Below are 6,647 nucleotides of genomic sequence, written 5' to 3'. Positions count from 1 at the left end.
AGTAGCCTTTGACATAGTCAACGAGGGAGAGCTGTTTTTGGGTCACGAGAAGACATCAGAGTGAGTGAAGCAAAAGGTCAGTCAACTTATGTGAAAGATATTTTTATGTTCAGGAACTAAAATTTTGAGTAAAAAGCATATGAATTAAAATTCCAATATTTATAAAAGTAAATAGGAAGTATAGCTAATCTTGCGAATACATAAATTTGTTTTGTTTAGTTTGTTTTACCAAAGTCATCGGGAACAAACCGATAATTTTTTTTTAACTATAATAAATTTAAGTGTCCACAGGTTTTAGATTTGATAGAATTTAGAGTATTGATTTTGATAAATAAAAGACAATTCTGTATGTTTATTTTAATATTTTGCTTCATTTCTTTTCCCTATTTTATCCCGATTAGGATCAACTCAGAGATACTGAACCCACGAGAGAACATAAGTATAACGTGAGAGAATTTAGATTTGTTTTTATAGTATAAAAAGGCACCCTGAGATTTTTTATTCATTTTTATGTATGATTTGCGACAATTAAATAATTAATCAAATAAATAATAATTAATATAAAATTAATAAGAAGCAGATCATAACAATATATATTATAGTATATCATATCGCTGAGTATAGTAATGAGTGAGCCTGCACACATGGAAGCATTAGGTCCATGTATGCAGCCTCACTCGTTACTATAAGAGCGATATGATATAATATACTATTATATTATAATTGATGGATTCGACCGTTACTTGATGGAAGTTCATTTTATCTCACAATAAAACACTGAAAACTTTTGTTTTCTCTACTTCCACAAAATTTATTATTTACAACTATGTGACTACAGCTGTTTCGGCAGAGTGCTTTTCTCAAGTGATATAATTTACAATGTGTTTGCCTAAGTGATTCTTTTTTTAGAATCTATGGAAATTAATAAACTGAAAAATACAGATATAATTCTGAATGACCAACTCGAGACAAACAGCTCCCTACTCATCAACCTCTTCAGTTAGAGATTTAAAAAGGCAAACACATTGTAAATTATATCACTTGAGAAAGGCACTCTGCCGAAACAGCTGTAGTCACATAGTTGTAAATAATAAATTTTGTGGAAGTATAGAAAACAAAAGTTTTCAGTGTTTTATTGTGAGATATTATATTATAGTATAGCTCCCCGTGCGTAACAAGCTTTAAGGGCTGGCGGGGGCCTAAATATATCTAAAAAGTAAAAATATTTTTTTAGGTAATAAGAGGACCATATTGCATTATTTCACAATACAGGTAAATTAATTTGTTGATTTAATTTTTTTTGTTTTTTGAGGGGGCTGGCGGGTGGCTAAAATAGTGACGAAAAAAATAAAAAAAAAAATTGTATAAGATAGTTTTACCAATAGCAACTTTTTCAACTACAGGCGTCTTGAAATTAAAAAAAAAAAGTATAAAAACGACCCACCCTACTAGACAGCACTGACAAATTCCGAGCTGTATTAGTCGAATTTAACTTTCACAAAGTAATTATCGCGTACTAACTGTGTAGAAATAGAGTGTTGAAATACAGAATAATGAGAATGGAGTTTAAATAAAAATTAACCAGCAAAATATTGTCCATGAAAATCAGGGAACCAATAACTAACTTGATTTTGTTCATGGATAAAGAATTTACAAAAATAATCTTCTAAAAAACACAATATTAAAACCAATTCAGTAAAGAACTTCAATAGCATGTATGTTAAGGGAAAATAATTGTCCAGTAGCAATTGGAGTAAAAATGTTAAAAAACTGTTTTCTTGTGGCGCGTTTAAGTAAAATATTATGTTTATACGCCAGTCAATGAGAGCAAGAACAGGATTTATTACATTTATTACCTCTGAATTCTATCCTACTTCATGGATTTTAATGAAATTTTGGGAATAGCCTCTACTTATCCCTTAATTCAAAGTCTAGCCATATATTATGGCGCTTTTATCTTGTGGGCGGTTCCCAGCCCTGTTCGGGGGTGGAAAATTTTTGGGAAGAGGCTAGAGAACCTAATTCTAGGCAAAAACAGTTCTATAATTATTTTTTGAAAACTCAATACTTTTTGAGTTATTCCTTGTTGAAAATTGGGAATTTTCATTGAAATACATCTTTTCGACCGGTATTTTGCGAATACCTTAAATGCATCTAACTAAAAAACTATACAAAATATTTTTGTAGCTTGTAAAAAAAAACAAAGAGATTCGATCCTTCATAAATCTTCTAGTTGTTTAAAACTAAATGGTTTAATTCAATTAGTTACCACCATAAACATCCTGGATTAACCGATAATAGTATAGAAGGCCCGGTTTCAGGTAAAATTTAAATATGTTTTCTGGTAAAATGTATTTGCTTTATTATGGGAGTACCGTTTAGGCAGTGTTAATTGTCAAAAGATCAACTCTGTCTACCTCGGTTGCTTATCGCTCCGGGTGGATCTTAACAATGGGCCAGGTCAGATAAATTTAATAATATTTACGACCGCACTAATTGAACTCGACCATTTACTGTTGAACAAACCATAATACAAAAAGAGGTATGGTAGGTGAAAAGAGTTTGTTTTTTTTGGTACATGCTCAAATCGTTGTATTCAACTTAAAATAATAGAGAAACAGTCGATTTTAGGTGTATAATGCTACCAATACCTTTTTTAGTGCTTGAAAATACCTTTAAAATGAGCAATATTAAATGTCGATAACATTCAAAGTAAAAGCGACATATATGCTGCAAAAAAATTTATGACTGATGTATTTCAAGAAAAAATGAGAAGAATATTTAACCTCTCTTCCACCAAAATTTAAATGCATTGTTTTCCTTGTACAATACCTTTACTATAATGTTATTTCTATGTTTAAAAAGTTGGACGAGTTTAAAATGAATGGTTTTGAAAAAAAAAAGATCAAATCATAAAAGGCATTACAAAACAAAACAAAATCTTTATCTAAAAAACCTACATTTTTGTACGGTATCTTTTTTCGTATCTCTTATCATTTTCGAGTAACATGAAGAAAAGGAAACTTTTTAAGAAAATTTAAAAATGCGCTATATAATTTGATCTTATTTTTTTCAAAAAAGTCCAACTCTTTGAACAGAGAAACAACACTATAATAAAATGTATTGTAGAAGAGAGAGGATGCATTTAAGTTCTGGTGGACGAGGGGTTAAATATACTTATCATTTTTTCTTAAAATACTTTAGTCATCAATTTTTTTGCAGCATACCTCGATTAGTTTGAATGTAATCGACATTGCTCATTTTAAAGGTGTTTTTAAGCACTACAAAAGATATTGGTAGCATTATAGACCTAAAATCGACCGTTTCTCTGTTATTTCAAGTTGAATACACCGATTTGAGCATGCACCAAATAAACAAACTCTTTTAACCTATTATATCTCTTTTTGTATTATAACTAAAAGATTTATGAAGGAACGAATCTCTTTGTTTTTTTTATAAGCTACAAAATGTGTTATTTAGTTTTTTTTTAGTTAGATGCACAATTTTTATAGACCGGACTGTATCGTCGCATCCGCTAGCGAAATTTTTCCGATTCGATTTGTTTGGGATATTCTTATAACCGGTACTCTAATAAGCGGGTTCGACTGTATACACTATTTATTTTATATATACAGTATGGTGCAAATGAAAGGAATAAATTCGTTATTTCGTAAACTGGTGACTTTAAGGAAAAATGCCGAAACAGGTGGATTTTTATTTTTAAGTTATGTATTGTGGCATATTATATGGTATACTAGTGACGTCATCCATCTGGGCATGATGACGTAATCGATGATTGTTTTTAATGAGAATAGGGGTCGTGTTCTAGCTCATTTGAAAGGTTCCTCAATTATCTATTCAGCAATATAAACATTTACATAATTATTTATACAGGGTGCCCAAAAAAGTTTTTAATTAAATTATTTGAAAAAAAAAGAAGAATGTATGTAATTTATTTAATTCAAAATTCATTTTACTGTTACCCGAAAACTAAAAAATGTTTATTTCACAAATAAACATTGCTGTTCGATTAAATTCAATGTTCAAGCCAGCTCCCGCCAGCCACATGCCTCTTGGAAGCTTGAACATTTAATTTAAGCGAAAAGCAATGTTTATTTGTGAAATAAACTTTGTTTTATGATTTGTGAAAGTAGTAAATTGTATGTTGAATTAAATAAATTACATACATTCTTCTTTTTTTGCCAAATAATTTAATTTAATAAATTTTTTTTGGACACCCTGTATAAATAATTATGTAAATATTTATATTACTGAATAGAGAATTGAAGAACCTTTCAAATGTGCTAGCACACGACCCCTATTCTCATTTAAAAAAATCATCGATTACGTCATCACGCCCAGATGGATGACGTCACTAGTATACCATATATGCCACAATATCATAACTTAAAAATAAAAATCGACCTGTTTCGGTATTCTTCCTTAAAGTCTCCGGTTTACGAAATAACGAATTTATTCCTTTCATTTGTACCATACTGTATCTGTTTAAAAGGTCTTCGTCTAAACCTCTCTCTCTCTCTCGCATCTCTCTGTCTATTCCTTCTCTCCAGCTCTTTCTGGGTCGGCCTCTTTTTCTTTTTCCATGTGGTGACCAACCTAGAATCTGTTTGGGCATACGGTGTTCTGGCATTCTCTGCACATGTCCATGCCACTTTAGTTGTTGTACTCTTATATCTTCGACAATCGTATGTGTGACTCCCACAATCTCTAGTATACGTTGGTTATTAATTCTTTCGAGTTTTGGTTTTCCTGCGGCACGTCGCCAGTAGTCCATCTCCGTGGCTTGTAGTGCCACGGTAAGGTGCCAATCTTTCAGTAAGTTGTCTTTAACTGCCACACGTCACTTCCATACATTACTATGCTCTTTATAATAGTGTTGTATATTCGATGTTTATTTTTTATGGATATATGTTGATCCCAAATAATACTATTTAGTTGAGATATGGCCCTTCTACCTTGAATGCTTTGTTTTTTATAGCCTACACTTATTATTTTACTTAAAATAAATTTAGGGTCCGGTTTCTTTTGCGACCAGTGTATCTATAAATTTTGCTCACTTCAAAAGACACAATTCGTATATGTTTCCATTGATGATATTTGTTAGACCCAACAAACAGATCGGTGTAACAAGCGCAAACAAATTATCCCAAATCAAATGGTATTCGCCTTTTGCAAACTCGTTGACCAAACGACCAAACTAAGTTTGCTTTGACCCTACCTATTTGGACACACGTGATAAGAAAGTTTGAATTGGGTTTCGGCGTTTAAAGTAACGCGAAATGGTGCCAACAGTATTAGGGATAAATCAAAATTTTGCATGAGTAATCGGGAAAATAAACGACGAAAATGCAGTGGAGTGAACTTGGGTTTCTTAAATTTATAATATAATGCCCCAAAAGTAGGTAACTTAATATAATTTCATAGATTTATTACCTTAAATTGCTTTTAATTCGTTCGATGTAACAAGCGGCATTTTATAAAGGAGTTTGAATTGACCTATTTGTTCATATTTTATATGAAAGTTATATCTTTTAAAAAGCTACCATATACATTTACCTTCTCCGTTCGTAGTTTAGATTTTTATTGCCTTTTCTGGTATTAATTTCCGCTCAATGTGTTTAAGGGACGTCTTGCACTTCTGCCTTTCAATTTAATTTTGTGTAATTAAAGATGATGGACTATATCTACTATACTTTCGTGAATCACGTGACATAAACAAGTTTATTCTTAAGTGGTTTTCACATTGTATAATTGCAAAATTTCACCCTCTATTATACATAATTTACCTCACATGATATAGTTTGTTGAGATACGGTTGCAAATTAATGTTATTGCAGCTGTTTCGGCAGATTACCTTTCTCAAGTGATATATTTTACTGTGTATCTACACTGTATAGTCTTTCACTGAATAGGATGAGGAGTGGGAAGATGTTTGTCTCAAGTTCACCATTAACAAAATTATAGGTATGTGTATTTTTTAATTTAATAATTTTCATAGATTTTAATAAAAATAGTTTAAGATCTTTTATTTTTAATGTGGAGCATTTGATCTTATTAAATAATCCAACCCGTATTAATAATTCCTACTACTAGTCCGTAATTCCCTACTTCCCTACTACATTCCCTACCTAAGTACAAGCATTCTTAGGCAATACAAAACAAAATACTACATCTCTTGTGTTGTAATACTAATCTCTTAGGTTTCTCAGCCAGGAAATTCTTCTTCTACCTATGGATCTTTAACCCTTAGTTTTACCTTGCATTATGAGCCTTAGTATCTCATATTTCGCACCTTTGGTAATGTGGCCTAAATATTCCAGGTTTCTTGTTTTAATGTTCTTTATCACTTCGTAATCCTTTTGGGTCTCGATTAACAAACATTTTTTTCATTTTTATAAATGCTTTTCTTGCAATTTCAATTGTCCTGATTACTCTATCTTGTATTTCAAGATTTTTCCATTTATTGATATACCCTGTTCTTCCTCTGATATTGCTTCCTTAAAAATAGCTTCGCTGTACAAACTGAATGATAAGGGAGACAACACACAGCCCTGTCTAACACTTCTTTAGGTGCCAACTGCTAATCCGCTAAAAAAATTAAACCTCGTACGAGAAACAACTGCGTG

Source organism: Diabrotica virgifera, chromosome 9 (assembly GCF_917563875.1).
Source record: "Diabrotica virgifera virgifera chromosome 9, PGI_DIABVI_V3a".
In the NCBI taxonomy this organism is placed as follows: domain Eukaryota; kingdom Metazoa; phylum Arthropoda; class Insecta; order Coleoptera; family Chrysomelidae; genus Diabrotica; species Diabrotica virgifera.
Note: the sequence above shows the minus strand (reverse complement) of the source record.